This window comes from Phoca vitulina, unplaced genomic scaffold (assembly GCF_004348235.1).
Source record: "Phoca vitulina isolate PV1807 unplaced genomic scaffold, GSC_HSeal_1.0 scaffold66, whole genome shotgun sequence".
In the NCBI taxonomy this organism is placed as follows: domain Eukaryota; kingdom Metazoa; phylum Chordata; class Mammalia; order Carnivora; family Phocidae; genus Phoca; species Phoca vitulina.
In genome coordinates this window covers 3937520-3955735 of record NW_022589769.1, presented here as the reverse complement: position 1 = coordinate 3955735, position 18216 = coordinate 3937520, and positions in this window count along the sequence as shown.

Below are 18216 nucleotides of genomic sequence, written 5' to 3'. Positions count from 1 at the left end.
GGAGCTGGGGGTGAACAGGGAGTAAGCACCTTTTACAAAATATGTCTCAATAGCTGAGAGGGTGGAGCCATCGGGCCAAGGAAGGCAGGAGTAAAAGCCCGAGGCTGGGAAAACAAAGGGCCCCACTTGCAGGTAAAATGGTATAGGTGTGGCTTGCACAGACTGGGACGGCCGGGTGTTTGCCAAACACAAAATGAGACAAAAGGTGTTTTCCACTAAGACCCAGGAATTGGGGTCCCCCCTGTAGTCACACCTGCTAGCGTCTGCCAGAACTCTGAAACCGGGAAACACTGGAGCATCCGAACATTTTTTTTTTCCTGAGACTAGATATTTTACATACATAAATATATGTGTATATAATTTTTCCTGTGTCAGGTGCCAGGCCATATGCTAAGATATTACTATTATTTATACCCTGGTTGTTGTTTTACCTGCATCTCACCTACAATGGGTTGAGTACCGCCCCTAGAAACGTGCATGTCCTAACCCTGAGACCTGGGAGGGCGACCTTATTTGGAAACAGCCTCTTTGCACGTGTAATTAAGGCTCTGGAGATGCGATCATCCTGGACTTGGGGTGGGCCCTGACTCCAGTGACAAGGATCTTCCTAAGAGAAGGCTGTGTAAAGACCCAGGCAGAGATCGGAGTGCCTGGGTCTACGATCCAAGGAAGAGCAAAGGTTTCTGGCAGCCACCAGATGCCAGGAGAGAGGTTCCTCCCCTAGAGCCTCCAGGAGGAACCAGCCCAGCCGACACCTTGGTTTCGGACTTCCGGCCTCCGGGACCGTGAGAGAACACATTTCTGTTCTTTAAGCCACCCAGATTGTGGTCACTTGTTGCTGCCGCCCCAGGAAATGAATACAACGTATATAACTTATCCAACAGTTCACATCCACAGGGGTTCTTGCTGATTCTTTATATGGTTACGAGGAGGGAGATGGCAAACTTTTGGGGATCCGTCCCTTGTCTGCCTGATTTTGAACCTTCCATTCCTTGCGTACCCTTGGACAAGTTCTCTGGCTTTTCTGGGACGACATCTGTCCCATCTGTCCCACGACAGGAGCGGAGGATGACACGAAGTGGGGACGGGAGGGTGCAGATGCGGTGCGACCACGAGCACAGAAGGCCTCCTCTGCAGAGCCAGGGGCTAAAGTTCCTAACTGTCTATTGTCGGGGTGGCTGTCACATGGTTTTGGTAAGCCTCTAGCTCCTCCCTTCAAGAAAGGGGCAGAAAGAGCAGGGGTCAGGGCTCATGGGGTAAGTTCCAGGTGGGATTCTGCAGAGGGAACACGGTTGCCGGGAAAATTCTGAGCCAGCCTTCAGCCCAAGGGATGGAGGCCCTCCCAGGAAGAGGGAAGGGGGGCGATTTATGATTTGAAAAGGCCCAACCCAGGCTGACCTCTCCCCTGGGCTCAGCGGGCACAGTGCCTGGAGCCAGGATGCTTTTAGGGGTCTATGGAAATGTTTTAGGTCCTTTTAAAATAAAAGGGAAAACCAAATATGGTTAATAATCAATGTACCTTGAGAGCTTGTTTGGAGGTTCTAGCAGGGGAGCGCAGCTACTCGTATACCCTTGACCGAAGAACGGTCCTCCTCTATCGGGGAAGGTCGTCCTCTTCGACCTAGCGCGCAGCTTCGGGAGGGACGCACATGGAGCGGTGAGGGAGGAAGGGGACACCCGCCTAGACAGCCAGATCAGCCGAATCAACCCTGGCGATCAATGGGGTGACAGATGTCGCAGCCAGATGGCCCTCACATCCTGGTTAATAATCAATGTGCCATAATGACTCCAGCCTGGATTATATGGATCTTTATGCCAATGCAGTCATAAAATATTATTTTATTTTTTTCTTTTTTATGGAAGAAGGTATCCGCATCCCTGGACAAACCACCCGGCAGAGGGATGGATGCTGAGGACCAAGAGGATTCAGCCAGCCTAAGCGAGCAAGGAATTTCAAAATCCAGACAGGCCAGGGAGCAGAGAGGCCTGATCTGGAAAGCATCCCTGGCCAAACACATGCTCCCTGCCCTCCTGGTCATCAAGCCACCATTCGGGGAGGGTCACTGCTCCTGGAACAGCAAACCAAGTGTTCATGGTCTGGGCCTTGCTCTCAGGCCTCTCGGGAAATATGGTGTTTCATCCTCCCGAATCTTATGAGGCAAGCACCATTATTCCCATTTGGCAGGTGAACACACTGAGGCCAAGAGAGCCCCTGCATAGCACCTGGCACACCATAGGTGCTCAACAAATACCTGCTGCGTGTGGACTGGATAAATAGGAGGGACGTTAAGCCCTGTGCCCCAGCTCACACTACTGGTAAGGGAGAGCTAGGATTTGAACCCAAGCAGCCCTGCTCCAGAACCTCTATAACTCCCACCCTCTACTGCCCTTTGGCATCTGTACCAGGGTCTTGCTTCTAATCCTTACACAGAACCTCTAAGGTTGAGCTTATGAGCCCTGTTTCCAGATGAGCAAACCAAGGTTCAGAGGGCTGAACACGCCTGTCCAAATTCCCCCTAACTCCGTAGATGCCTCTTTCCCCTCCACCTGCAGTGTCCTTTCATCCAAGGGGCAAGCAGCCGTGCATGACCAGGCAGCCCGAGGGTTGGCATTCACCTGTCACCCTACCCTACCACGGCAGGCTCCCCATGGTTGGCTGACCCTCGCCCAGTACCCCAACAGGAAAACAATGGATAACCTGCCACAAGTCCAGGTGGTGGTGGGGGGCGGCTGGCAGCTGCCCGGTCCCGTCATCCTGACAGCCAGAGGGCTACCACCTGATTTCAGGCTGGCCCCCCCAGGCTGCCAGTCTTAGAGAAATCAGGCTTTGGGGCAAGGAGGAGGGTTCGAGAGGGTCAGGCCAAGGTTTCTTTTGCCCCAGATTCCCCAAGGGGAACGCAAAGAACCTGTGACCTGGGTTCCCCAGTTGGCCCTTGGATAACTTAGCTCATCTCCTTCAGCCCCAGGGGAGCCCCCACTTGTCAAATGGGGGCTCTGGGGACAAGACAGCCGGCTCTGATTATTCCTGACTGGGAGCACTCGGGCCAGCCTCAGACTTCGCTGGCCTCAGTTTCTTCATCTTTAAAATGGGGATAACAGTGATGGCAAAGGTTTCTCCTGGAGAGCAGACATGCGGGGAGAAGACCCATCTTGGACATTTCCTAGACCCCTAAGCTCCTACATTCTTTCACAGGTATCCCAGGTGGTTCTTACCCACGGGAATCTGGGGCCAACTATAAATAGTTCTCACAGCACTGTTCCCTCCTTTTATTAGCTCCTGTTGTTGGCGTGAAACCGCAAAGCTACTCCCCCCCACCCCGCATGCTGAAACATGTGGCCCAAGATAATGACAGGTGTGCTAAGTGCTAATTTTCTCCCTTTCATCCAGTCTTCTGGGAAAAACACTATTAACAATTTGGTGTATAGTCTTTTACTCTTTTCTCTCCTCTTGGACAAACATATCTGGACACAACCTGGGTTTCCTTCTTCTGGTTTTATTTTAATTAAAAAAAATAGGGGCTCACGACCCTTCTTGTTTTTTGCACCATCGCCAGGGCTGTGCCCTTGGCCTCACGTGCCCACCTCCCCACACCCGGCGGGCAGCGATCTGCACAGCCTGACCGCAGACCAGGCGGGAAAGTGAAAATAAACCCTGGCTGGCAGCTGAGTTTCTCTTTCCTGTCAAACAAGTGCCTTATCGTACCCAGGGCTGTGTGTGTACAGGGGCTCCCAGAACTGCTTTTTATTTTCTCCAGGGAGGACATTTACAGAACAAGGTGTCTGAACTGTATCAGCCTTAAATATCCAGCCTGTTGACTTTTTTTATACCTATGTATCCACCACTCCAAGATCAAAGGCATTCCCAGCATCCTAGACGGTTCCTGTGTGCCCCTTCCCAGAGGTAACTAACCTCTGTCTTCTGTATATATCATATAAACTTAAACGGCATACAAAGCAATCGGTGCCATGATGTGACCGTTTCTTGTCTGGTTGGTTTCGCCCAACAGGACGCGTGTGAGGGTCATGCATGATGTTGCATGTCTCCGTAGTTTGCTTGGTTTTAATACTTTTTTTTTTTTTTTAAAGTAGGCTCCACGCCCAGCCTGGAGCCCAACTCGGCGCTCGAACTCACGACTCCTGAGATCAAGACCCGAGCTGAGATCAAGACTTGGACACTTGACCGACTGAGCCACCCAGGCGCCCCTCCACAGTTTACTTGGTTTTATTGCTAAGCCTCGTCCTATTGCGTGAATGTACCTCAATTGTTTATCTAATCTCCTGTTGATGGATATCTGGGATGTTTCCAGTTTGGGGCTATTAGGAACTATGAACGTTCGTGTCCAAGTCTTTGTGTGGGCATATGCTTTATTTTCTCTTGCGTAAATACCTAGGACTGGGACCGCCAGGTCGGAGGAGAGGTGTGTGTTTAACTTTGTAAGAGACTGCCCGTTGGTTTGCCTCCCTGGCTGTGCGGAGATGTTTTAAGGCCTCAGGGGCCCTAGCATGACTTCTCGAGGAGGCCCAATCCACATCACAGCAAACCTACAAAATGACCTGTGATCCACATTAAACAGCTTTCCGCCGCCACCCCCCCTCCCCCGCCCCGCCAGAGGCTTTTTGAAATTATTTGGTCCCAAGTGACTCATTTGCTATGTGGGTGTGTTGGAGTTTCTCAGCAATCATGTTTGGGCACTCTGACAAAGGAGACAGACCACCAAACCCCCAAACTCCTTTTCATTTAGAGTAAGGCTTTTATGAACAATATATTTAGCACCTAATAAATGTCCTTCTCTCCGTCACTGGATTTGTGAAACTTCTATTCACCCCTCAAAACCCCACTCAGAGGCCTACACTTCCATGAAGCTTACAAGTAGCTGCAGCTTTCCCCCTCCCCCACCAAGCCCAGAGCCTAATGTGTGACCCTGATGTCATACCCCCTTGGAGGACAGCACTGGGGTACTATCACAGATAGTGTGTTTGAGCAGAGGACATGGCTCTCTGTATGCTCACCCATGCTGGACACCTAGCATGTCTGTTGACCTGATTTTTCCAGAATTCTTTGTATGTCAGGTGCCCTTACCTGGACCTGCAGGGCTGGGTAGCAGAAGACCTGAGACAACCTTGAATATGTGTATGCAAACTATTGAGTGCTGAGGGCAAGGGCCAAGGTTTTCTTCCAATTCTTCAAAAGTTTGTCTTTGGCCCCCAAAGAACTGAGAGGGAGAATCTTTGATGGTCCTGTAAGGAGTATTTGCTGGGAGAGGGCTCAGCAACTTACAACCATAGAAAGCAACGCAGGGGACAAAGAGCACTCATTCAATTAGCATTTGGTATGCGCTGGGCCCTGGGAATGTGGCAGGGAACAAGACAAACAAGGCCTAGGGGTAAACAGTAAACACCTAAAGATAATTTCAGCTCCTGATCATGGCTATGACAAATAAACATGGGGGATATGATAAAGATTAGGAGGAGGAAAAATATCAGATAGGGAGGCCAGGGAGCACCTCTCTGAAGAGCCAAAGACCTAAGGGACAAGAAGCAGCCAGCCAAGTAAAGCTATGGAGCAGAGTGTTCCAGAGAGAAGGAACAGCCAGTGCAAAAGCCCGGAGGCCTGGAGGCTAGAACACCTTGACCAGCCAGGTGGCTCTCAGGATCCTGGCTTTCTGCAGCATGCAGAGTGAAGGAGCTGAAGTCAGGTGTGTGCAAGGGACAGAGTGAGAGCTCCTCGTTTCAACCCCACATCTACTCTGAATATTTGGTGAATATATTTGCAAAACTGAGTCTATGCATTCTTTATAAAATATTCTGGAAAAGACAAAACCATGGAGATGGTGAAGAGATCAGCGGTTGCCAGGGTTGAGGAGAAGAGGGAAAGAGGAATAGGCAGAGCACAGGGGAGTTTTAGGGCAGTGAAACTAGTCTGCGTGCTACTGTAATGATGGACATATGTCATCATGCATGTGTCCAAACCCATGGAATGCACACCACCAAGAGTGAACCCTCATGTACACCATGGACTTTAGCTAATAAATAACGTATCAATTTTTAACAAATGTACCACACCAATGACAGATGTTAATTATAGGGGAAACTGAGGCAGAGTGGGTAAAGGGGGTATGTGGGAGCTTTCTGTCCTGTGGGGAAGCAAATTTTGCCACCCCAAAATGTGTCTCTTGGGCATGTGAATGTTTAGGCTGATTAATGTTAAGAAACAGAAGACTCAGGAAACCTCTGACCTTCCCCCTAAGTGCTGGAAAGAATTTATCTATTTATTTATTATTTTAAATAGTTGATTTGTTTTTTTTGAGAGAGAGAGCGCATGCAAGCTGGAGGGAGAGGGAGAGAGAATCTGAAGTAGACTCTGTGCTGAGCCTGAAAAGGGGTTCGATCTCATGACCACGAGATCACGATCTGAGTCAAAACCCAAAAGTTGGCCGCTTAACCGAGCCACCCAGGTGCCCCCTGCCTGAAAGAATTTAGACAGAGGACCTGCTGCAGGAAACGAGCTGTCCCCACAGATAACCACAGTATAATGAGAACAAGGTGCAGAAGACAGGGTGGAAGCTGGCAAAGTCTCTCAGTCAAAATTCCTCTCTTTGTCCCACTGCTTCTGAGTGGCCCACCAAACATTTGCTTACCAAACATTTACTCTTTTTCATCTCCCTGTGAATTGTCTTCCTTCTCTTTGAAGTCCCAGACCCCTACCCCTTCTCCTCAGCTCTGGATGGCCTTAAATGCCTGCCTGACTGCTATTCCTATGGGGCCCCCTTCACATATGTGATTAAATTTGATTTTCTCCTGTTACTCTGTCTCATGTCCATTTAATTCTTAGACCAGCCAAAAGAACCTTGAATGAAAGTGTAAAATTTTTTCCTCCCCAACAGCTGGCATAGGTGGCAGGATAAACATGTAACTGCTGGTCCAGGGACTGTTCCCACTGAGAGATTCCAGGGCTTCTGACAAAAGCTGGCAGAAGGTGAGAATCCTGACCACATTGGTCCCCTGGATCTCTGCCTGCTGGGTCTGATGGAAGCTGAAGTGGTGAGAGTCCTTTTCTTTATCTGAATTTAGATTAGCAGAAGAGAGTATCTGTGGAACTAGTTCATAGGGTATACTGACTTTGGTCAAAATTCGTCATGAGTACTCTTGGTTTTTATCAACCCCTTTCCTCCCAGGGATGGTCACTGTTTTCCTTTGTCCCTGTCTGTTGTGTCATTCGTCACAGGAAGAAAGACCAGAGGGTAGAGCACAGGCCTAAGCCCTGTAAGCCTGGTGTTTGCCTAACGTCACAGAATGGAGAGTTCACGGTCCCAACTACTGGTGTCTGTGAGTTACTGTGCACATCAGGTAGAGGCCGTTGCTAAGACACCTTGGAAGCCAAAGCTACAGAATTGGTGGGCACAGGTCGAGCACTTAAGTGCTGTTAGAGTGCTTCCCAGCAGGGCACCTGGGTGGCTCAGTTGGTTGGGCAACTGCCTTTGGCTCAGGTCATGATCCTGGAGTCCCAGGATTGAGTCCCGCATGGGGCTCCTTGCTCAGCAGGGAGTCTGCTTCTCCCTCTGACCCGCCCCCCCTCATGCTCTTTCTCTCTCTCATTCTCTCTCTCCCAAATAAATAAATAAAACCTTTAAAAAAAAAAAAAAAAGAGTGCTTCCCACCTAATTCAAAGACTCCCATGTTAGGATAACCTGGCACGAAACAGGTTGCGTTGATACTAAGTCACCTGACAACCTCAAGAAAATTTCTGAGCAGACGAGGTACTCTGCAAAATGACACCACACGGTCCCCAACCCAGGCGCACACCCTCTTCCGTATTAGTTTGGCTCAGAGACCCAAGGCTTAATCTAAAGTTCATCTGTTCCTTTTTACCAATCCTAAAACCTGCCCTATTTATCTCAAAAGTCTTGTTAATTATTGGCCTTGGGAAACCAAAGTCCTTCTTGGAGAAACTTGCATTCTGTATCTGTCACTTGAAGATATAAATCTTACCATGTCTTTGAATTATGAACGCTCCAAGAGGTATCTAAAACAATGCTCACACTCACCTAAGACGAAAGGAAAAACATTTCTAAAAAGAGGCCTTTTAAAAATACAAACTGTGAGAAGGGTTCTCTTACTCCGACTCTAGACCACAGCCTCCTTAAGATTTACTTTCAGGGACAACACAAATCTTAAAAGTCTTCTCCACAAATAGTGAAAGACTTCATCTGTCTGAGTGAGTAAACTTGGTTCATCCCAATTTCTATGTACAAACTAGTGAGTTTCTGCTACAAGATCTCTGTCTATACGTAGGTCTCTGTAGCTACATTATAGATGTTATTTTTCCATCTCCAGACGGTATTGCCACAATTAACTTGTATAAGTGCTTTATTTAACTGCCTACAAATTAAACACTTATAAGGAAGCATTTCTAAATCCCAGAAATATAATAGAAACTAACCTAACTGGTTTTCAAGTTCATGTAATCTAGGATAATTTTTGGTAAATAAAACTTGGTTTAATTTTGCTGGTCTCAGGAATACAGACATGCCTTAGAGCTATCAACAATGAGTACAATGCAGACATATACAATGTTGCACTTTACCTGAGTTTGCTAATCAAATAAGTTTATGTTGTGTCTGTTGCAAAATTTGTCAGCAAACGATAATGATGTTGGTTGATTTTGTCTCAAGTGTCATGAAGTTTTCGTGGGTAATCTAAACGTGATTGTTCAGAGCAGATGATTTACACAGATGTAGGTGGGATAAGACTTTTTAGGTGAACTTTTTGGCAAAAGTTATACTTTATGGGATATGTACTTAAAAATGGCTTTTGGCGTGCCTGGGTGGCTTGGTAGCTTAAGCATCTGACTCTTTATTTCAGCTCAGGTCACAATCTCAGGGTTGTGAGATTGAGCCTGGTGTGGGGGCTCCACGCTGGGCAGAGAGCCTGCTTAAGATTCTCTTGCCCCTACCCAATGGCTTCCAAAATCTTTTGGTAACCTCAAGTTTTAAAGTTTTGTAGGTTGAATTCAATGATGAGTTAAGTTAAATTTAAGTATCTAGATCACTTCCAAATAAGATTTTAAAAATGGAACATTAAGGGGGTCTGGCTGGCTCAGTCGGTAGAGCGTGCAACTCTTGATCTCAGGGTTGTGGGTTCGAGCCCCATGTTGGTGTAGAGATTACTTAAAAGTAAACTTTTTAAAAAAATGAAACATTAATTACTGCCCCTCTACCTATAAAAACCTTTCATTTTATACAGCTCCTCAGAGTTCTCTTCTCTTTGCTAGATGGGATGCCACTTGGTTCATGAGTCTTGCCAATTAGATCTTCAGAATTTACTCAGCTGAATTCTAGTTTCTTTTTTTTAAAACACAATTATAGAAAAACTAAATATATCTGGGTCTGTGGGTAAACACGTCTGTGTCATGTTGAAAGACTACTGAAGAACCATGTGTTTCTAGAAATTATGAAATGTATTCATGAATTTGCCAATCCAAAGAATGCTGGCGTAAGAATTCACAAATGCTTACTACTTCATTTTCCCGAGAAATTAAAGTTTCTAAGAGTTAAGAATTCTGATAGATGTGATTGAAGCTACTAGATATGATAAGGGAAACATCTCTGTACACAAGGAAAGTAGGACATGTTTTGGACAAGAAAAGGTATGAGGTGAAGGAGATGTTTCTGTGAAGGGAAAAGAAAGGAAATTTGAGGCACCTGGCTGGCTCAGTCAGTAGAGCATGTGACTCTTGATCTCGGGGTTGGGGGTTCAAGTCCAAGTTGGGTGTAGACATTACTTAAAAATAAAATCTTAAAAAAAAAAAAAAGTAAATGTGTTCTAACGTAGAACTGTTTATGAGAAAGAGGAAATGACCAAATCTGGATGTCAAAAAAGGAAGTTGTTGAAGGTTTATGGAAAAGAAATCATTGGGAAAAAAATTTTATGTATGTACTGGCTAAGATTAGAATAAATGTGATTAAGTAAATGGTTCTCCTATCAAAATTAAGTGGGTACATAAGTAAAATTTGGTTTTTCTCTGTGTTAAAAGGACAAAGTTTTCTTGGGCTGGTGGTCTGCTCTTGATAATAAAGGATTATGAAGGCATTTTTCTTTGCCCTTAATCTGCCTAGAAAACAGAAAGTGTGTTTTATCAAAAAAAAGTCCTGTGCTACATGTTGTCTTAAACAGGTGTTTGCTGACTTAAGAAAAACAGAATCTTCCCAATGATAAAAGAGCCAAGATTCTCCTTTTGACAGCCATTTAACTGTTTGCCTGCAAAGTCTTTGTTGCCCTGGCTAAGGGGATAATTAAATATTGTTTCATAGTGACCGAGGAGACTATTTGACAAGTAGTTTATAACTGTCTTGATATTTTGGACAAACTTCCCCAAAATCAAATTCTAAATGAAGTTGTTTTGACCTCAAAATAACTCTGGGATTTTTCAGACTGTCCCTGGAAAAGTGCAAAAGATTCATTCCCTCTCCTTATAAAAGAGAGATATTAAATTAATTGGGCTTACTTGATATGCTAAATCACATGGGAAACCCTGTCAACTAAGCAATGATAAACCTTCTTAGATTATGTTGTGAGGGTACATATTATTAATATAAGTGTTCTGGAAATTGCATAAAATTCCTAAGAATTCTGATATGCTTCCTGTAACGTTGTCAGTCATAATTCTAGCTGTTATCTCAAAACATTGTACATCACAGAAATAACCCAAGTTCCTTGTCAACTGCACTGTAATGAGCAGACCTTCACCCATGCTGTTTTAAGTCTTTCGTCATTTACGGACAGTAATTCTTCCGCTCAGATGCTTTTACAAAAGTGTTTCTGCAAAAATGTTTCATCCTCGAGGAGATTTGTGAGAAGGACTCTAGAATATGGGTTTCTGATAACTTGAAGAATTCGGTAACTCTAGAATATGGGTTTCTGATAACTTTACCGAACTCGGTAAACATTTCCAGTATGAACAGGAGAACCGGCTTCCAAGCACAAGAATTAATTACGTGGGACTCAATAAACTCAGGAAGATGATTATAATTTTTATGACTTTTTGTTTGAAATATTGCTGGTTCTCTGATCTCTCGATTTCTGGATTATAAGGAGATCTTTCCTCTTAAGCTAACTAGGACTTAGAACAATGTGAGGTGATTACACTTTTGTACACAGAACTGAAACATTTATCCTTCTCCCTAGAATTTGGGAACTCTTGGTGAGTATTCTCATATTTTCAGGCCATATATTTATTTGCATAAGTTTGATAAGAATCTGTTTCCCTTGTAACAGGACACCACTGGAAACACTGGTTCCAAGGCTTTGACTTGAATCCCATATTGGAGAGGGACGTGCATAGACTCGAGGGATGTGCATGATCAGACAGCTTTAAGGAACTAAAGCCTGACTTTATGGGGCCAATCAAGCCCCTTGGAAATATCAGTCTGGCACTTTGCTTACAGAGTTCCCAGCAGACATGGGGCGTGAGTAAAGAATGTCACTTCCTGGCAGGTGTGGGAACCTCAGGATGTTTTGGAGACCTCAACAACGGAGGAATTAACCCAAATCTATAGGTACTGAAGGTGAAGTATGATGGCAAGTACTTGGCTTGGCTTCTGGCCCCAAGAGGTTCTTAAAAGTTCAATCTGAGATTCCTTACAGAAAGTTCCAGCAAAGCAGATTTAAAAGATCCTACACAATCAATTGCTATTCTTGCTGAACTTATGCAAATAACCACTCTGTGTTTATTGAAATGACTTATTTTGCAAACAAATTAGTGTTAATTTAGCTATCTTTGGTAGAAATGAGGGTGATTGTAGAGAGAAAATATATGGATATTAGATTCTAATACTGTTTGTTGTAAACTGGACTAGATTCTGAATTCTTCTAGTGTCTTCTAGTGGCTGGTGAAAACTTTCCAAACTAACGTTTTCAATTTTTCTCCTACCTTTCTGAGTTGGAATCACTGAGAATTAAATTGCCCTTTTTCCTGAAGCCCTAGAGAGAACGAACGACTTGATATAAATTTGAGGGAGAACACCACACCAGCTCATGTCCGCATCATCTCTGTGCCATTTGTGGTGCGGCCCCCAGAAAGATCAGCAGATATATTCAAACGGCAGACGAGGAAAGTCTATCAGATTACCACCGCCTGCCTTCACCCCCTCTAAAGATACTTCGAGTTGGACGTCTAAACATCTCAACCGGCTGCCTTCAGCACTTAGAAACTAGGTTTCTAGTTTGTGCCAATCATTAACTAACCACAGTTTTTCTTTCGTTTCCATAGGAATGCCTCTCATTTCACATCTGATGACTCGCCCCGCAGGCCTCACTTTGCCACACTGCCTCCTGAACGGAGTGTGAACGGACCAAAGTCAGCACCGAGACTGGTTCAATGAGATACTATTACCTACCAACTCAACTGCTGGGTGGTGAAACTTCTTGGACACGTTTCAAAGGTGGGACTGACCATAGGGGAGCCATGTTTGCCACCCCAAACTGTGTCTCTTGGGCATGTGGATTAGCTTAGGCTCATGATTTTTAAGAAACAGAAGGCTCAGGAAGAAACTCTGACCTTCCCCCTAACTGTCTGAAAGAATTTAGACAGAGGGCCGGCTGTGGGAAGGGAGCTGTCCCCACGGATAACTACAACATAATACGAACTAGGTGCGGTAGACAGGGAGGAAGCTGGCCAGGTCTGTTGGTTAAAGACAAAGTTTTATTTATTTATTTATTTATTTATTTATTTATTTATTTATTTACTTGAGAGAGAGAGAGAGAGTACGGGTGAGAGAGCAGGGAGAGGGGCAGAGGGAGAGGGAGACAGAGAATCCCAAGCAGGCTCCACGCCCAGCATGGAGCTCAATGTGGGACTTGATCTAACAACCTGAGATCATGACCTGAGCTGAAATCAAGAGTCAGAGGCTTGGGGTGCCTGGGTGGCTCAGTAGGTTAAGCGTCTGCCTTTGGCTCAGGTCATGATTGCAGGGTCCTGGGATTGAGTCCCGCACTGGGCTCCTTGCTCAGCGGGGAGCCTGCTTCTCCCTCTCCCTCTGCCCCTCCCCCTGCTTGTGCTCTCTCTCTCTCTCTCTCTGTCAAATAAATAAAATCTTTAAAAAAAAAAAGTTAAAAAAAGAAGAGTCGGAGGCTTAGCAAACTGAGTCACTCAGGCGCCCCCAAAGTCTGTTGGTTAAAATTCCTCTCTGTGTCCCACTGCTTCTGAGTGGCCCGGCAAATATTTACTTACCAAACATTTACTCTTTTTCATCTTCCTGTGAATTGTCTTCCTTCCCTTGGAAGGCCCAGACCCCTACCCCCTTCTCCTCAGCTCTGGATGCCATTGAAGCCTCAACTGCCTGACTGCCCGTGGGTCTCCTATCCTTAGGGGGCCCCTGCATATCTGTAATTACATTTGATTTTCTTCTATGACTCTGTCTCATGTCAATTTAAACCAGCCAGGAGAACCTTGAAGGGTAGAGACAAAGAAGATGATTTTTGTTACTTAAGAAGGGCGAGCTTATTGACATGAATGTATGCCACTAAGATGGAGGTGGGGTGAACCGAGGTGGTCCCCTCCACCAGCCCTGCTCCAGGACAGCCAGCCAAACATTTTGCTGGATCCTTCTAGACCTTTGCACACACACACATGCATGCACGCATGCACACAGATGCACATGAAGTTGATTACCTTTAAAAAGAACAGATAAATGTCTAATCAGATCTCCTGCCCCAAAGAAGATGGGGACATTTCTCCAAAGAAGACATCCAGATGGCCAAGAGACACATGAAAGATATTCCACGTCAACTCATCAACAGGGAAAAATGCAGATCAAAACTAGAGTGAGATACCACCTCACACCTGTCAGAACGGCTAGTATCATACCAAACAGACAAGAGATAACAAGTGCTGGCGAGCACGTGGAGAAAGGGAGCCCTGGGGCACTGCTGGTGGGAACGCAAGCTGGTGCAGCCTCTGTGGACAACAGTATGGAGGGTCTTCAGAAAATCAAAACTAGAGCCGCCACAAGAATCCAGCAATCCCACTCCTGGGTATTTATCGGGGGAAAATGAAAACACTCATTTGAAAAGATCTCTGTTCCCTCAGGTTTACTGCAGCATTATTTACAGCAGCCAAGACATGGAAACAATGTAAGCATCCATCAGTAAGTGGATAAAGAGGATCTGGTGTACACATATACAACAGAATACTATTCAGCCATAAAAAAAGAATGAAATCTTGCCATTTGTGACAACACAGATGGACCCTGAGGGCATTATGCTAAGTAAAATAAGTCAGAAAAAGACAAATGCCATATGGTCCCACTGGTAGGTGAAATCTGGAAAAAAACAAAAAGACCAGCTCATAGATACAGAGAACAGATCGGTGGCAGGGGGAATGGGGGAAGGGGGTCAAAGGATACAGACTCCCAGGTATAAAATGAACATATGTCCACACAAAGCCTTATACATGAATGTACAAAGCAGCTTTATTTGTAACAGACTGTTTGTGTCCCCCACCCCAATTCATGCATTGAAACCTAACCCCCAATGTGATGGTGTTAGAAGGTGGGGCCTTTGGCTCGTGACTAGGTCATGAGGGTGGAGCCCCTATGAATGGAATCAGTGCCCTTATAAAAAGAGCCCCCACCCCAGCTCCCTTGCTGTTTCTGCTGTGTGAAGACATAGCCTTCATTCCAATTATGTGCATCCTCTGCCCCCACGAGGTGGGGCATCTCCTCCCATCCCATAAGTGTGGGCTGGGCAGAGTGACTTCCTTCCAAAGAATACTGTAGAAGACGAGGGAAGGAAAAGAGTAACACTACAGTGGAGAAACCTGCTGAATACCTCTCAGCCAGGCGACCAAGGTCAATGCCCACAACAGTGACAAGTCCTCGTGAGAGCACATGCCCTTGATAGGTAGACAACGGTCCTTTCCTTTCGTGGCCTTTTTTCCTCAAACACATAGCCCCCAGTCTCATTAGAAAAAACATCAGACAAATCCTCATTGAGGAACAGTCTACAGAATATCTGACCAGTACTCCTCAAAACCGCGAAGGTCATCAAAGACGAGGAAAAGTCTAAGAAATGGTCACAGCCCAGAGGAGCCCAAGGAGGTGCGGGATCCCCAAGGGACTACGGCGACAAAAAAAAGGGCATGAAGGAAAAACTAAGGGAATCTGAATACTAAAGTAGAGACTTTAGTTAACAATGCATCAGAATTAGTTCACTAATTGTGACAAATGCACCATCCCAATAGAAGATGTTAATAAGCAAAACCGGACGTGATCCCCTGAATTGGATCGTGGAATGAAAATGGGTATTAGTGGGATAATTGGTGAAATCCCAGTAAGAGCCTGGAGAGGGTTAATACAGTGTTGCTTTTGTAGTTGTGACCAACGTGCCAGGTGACATATCACATCAGTATCAATCAATGCCAACAGTGGGGGAAACTGGGTGAGAGGTATATGAGAAAAGTAACTGACTTTCCAAACTTTCCCCAAAAGAAAAAGCGTATTCAAGAAAAAACAATAAGCCCACAGCTAAATGGGATCATGGCACATAGCAATTGCTCAGCTCATACAGTAATGGGTATTCTTTCCCATTTTTTTTTCTCTGATCATGGAAATAACACATTCAGCATTTGGCAACGCCTTGGCCCTGAGGTTTAATAATTCTGAACCATAAAAAATGAATAAAATAGAAAGCGAAGCTTAACCATGATTCCACTCCCCACTGCTAAGTCAACGTATTAAATTCTGGACTTTCCCCTAAGCCTGTGCAATCACTTATTTTTACATTTTTTATGGACAAGAGATGACACTCTCCATTTATGTAACGTGGTCACTGCAGATACACTGGACTTCTTTCTGCATCAAGGTCACCCCTCCACAGTACTCTTCTGGATGGCTGGGGGCTGCTCCACAAGACGGACAGAGCAGCTCAACGATCATTTCCTTAAGACAGACTTGAGGTCATTGCCAATGTTCTCCCGGCCATCCATACCTTTATGAGCACGTGTGAGAATTTCTGCAGGACAGATCCCCGGACACAGAACAGTGCGTGCCAGGGCACCGTACTGCCAAATTGCCCTGATTGTCCTCAGAATTGCCTGGCTTGGGGCGCCTGGGCGGCTCAGTCAGTTAAGTGGCTGCCTTTGGCTCAGGTCATGATCTCGGGGTCCTGGGATTGAGCCCCACATTGGGCTCCCTGCCCAGTGGGAAGCCTGCTTCTCCTTCTCCCTCTGCTCCTTCCCCCCACTCGTGCTCTCTCTCAAATAAATAAATAAAATCTTAAAAAAAAAAAAAAAAAAGAATTGCCTGGCTCCACAATGCTCAAAGGCAGCAGGGTCTGCCCTTGATCCAGGCAGCTGTGGGTGACCATTGTGACATCACAGGGGCAGGGGAGGGATGGGACACCACCCAGGAAGTCCCTCTGGATTCAGCACTGTTTGAGATGGCAGGAGGCTTGGCGATCTGCGCTGTGTTTCTGGGGCCATCCACACCCAGCAGACCTGGGGCAGCAGGTGGGGAGAGGGTGCGGGACATTTCAAATATCATACTACGGTACCATGATTTCATGGTTGGAAAATGACAATAAAAGAGGGTTACCCTAAAAGCATCCATGTATCTTTCATTTCTTCATGCAGCAAATAGTAGGGTTCCTTTTATGTACTGGTTACTGTCCATAGGAGGACTTGCTATGGTGAACGAGAGCCGGCTCCTGAGCTCACAGATCTTACATTCCACTTGGAGACAAAGAACACCGTAAGTATCAGTTAGGGGCAAGTGCTACTTTGTTCAGGGTAACATCCAGCTGCTCTAACAAACTCCAACATTTCAGACTCCAGACTAGGGCCAATGGCCCCTCTCCTTCCCAGGGCTTATTTCTGTAGGGATTAGATTTAACGCACATCTCCTCTGCTAAACCGGAAGGTCTTCTTTGGGTTCCAAGCTTTTCCTCTCCGTCTGCCAAGTCTTCACACCAGTGGACTACCCCCACTTGTCAAGCCTTGGCTCCTCGGAGTGGCCCTTCTCTGACATCCTTGTTCCTGAGTTTTTCCTGAGAGCCACTCTGCTCGCCATTTCTGGGTGTATTTGTAATCAACCTCACAGTCTTTGGTTTACTTATTCACTTGCATGCTGTCTGTCCCCACCCAGAATGTACGCTTCTTGGGGGCAAGAACTCCCATCTCTCTTGCCCCTGCTGTATTCCCACTGTCTAGAATTGTGCCTGGCACACAGTAGGTGGTCAATAAAAACCCCAATGAATGAGCCATCCAGCCTGTATGTCTCAAATTTCTCATCTGTAAAACAGTCTATACCAACCCGCCATCTCACCGGGGGCTCCTCTGGGACCATGTGGGTTAGCTTTAAAAAGTAGTTAAGAGTTACAAAATTGGATCTACACACAAATCAATAAATGAAAAGGTACTGCTGAGTCTATATGCCAGGTGAGTAACTCTGAGTAACTCTGTGGACTTGCGCTTCAAGGTCATGGTTTTCCCACCTTGCTGTGGGTTGGGGAGTAGGGTTCTGGAAGCTTCTGGCTGTATCCCCTCGGGCAAAAAGCACTAACTGTTCCCTGGCCCCTTTCTTCCTCTGGAGAGCCCAGCTTTATCCCAAAGGGCAGAGTGCTCTTGAAGTAAGGCAAATGATCAGAAGGGAAGTTGCTGGGTGGGGTGTCTGGGAAAGCTCTTTACAGGATAATGACTCCTTTTGCACCCCACCCCCTCCTCTTCTTCCATCCTGCTTGGACAGTAGACAGGGTTGAATTTCCAGCTGGGCTGAGGCTAGCCTTTAGTGTGCCTTTGTTAGAATTAGAAAAGGACTTCCACTGTGAGCAGTCAATTAGAAAACAGCTCCTGTGGGCAGAAGCCTGCCTGTGGGTGCTGGGCCTGGCTTGGCAAGCAGAGCACAGGCTGGGTTTCAGTTCCCACTCAATCCCTCGGCTGGGAGCTTTGAGCAGTACACGAACTGCACGACTGTCCATGGCAGCCCTGATTTTGGACTAAAAGACAACCTTGAGAAGGGAAAGCACTTGCTGAAGCCAGGCCCTTCAGAAGGGTGGAGCCCCTACACCAGCCTTGGAAGACCGTCTTCCTAACTTCTTTTCTTTTTTTTTTTTTTTAATAGTTTTAATAATTTATTTTGAAATACTTTCAAAGTTACAGAAAAGTTGCAAAAACCATACAAAGAACTCCCATTCACCCAGGCTGGTCTAGTGTTAACATTCTAT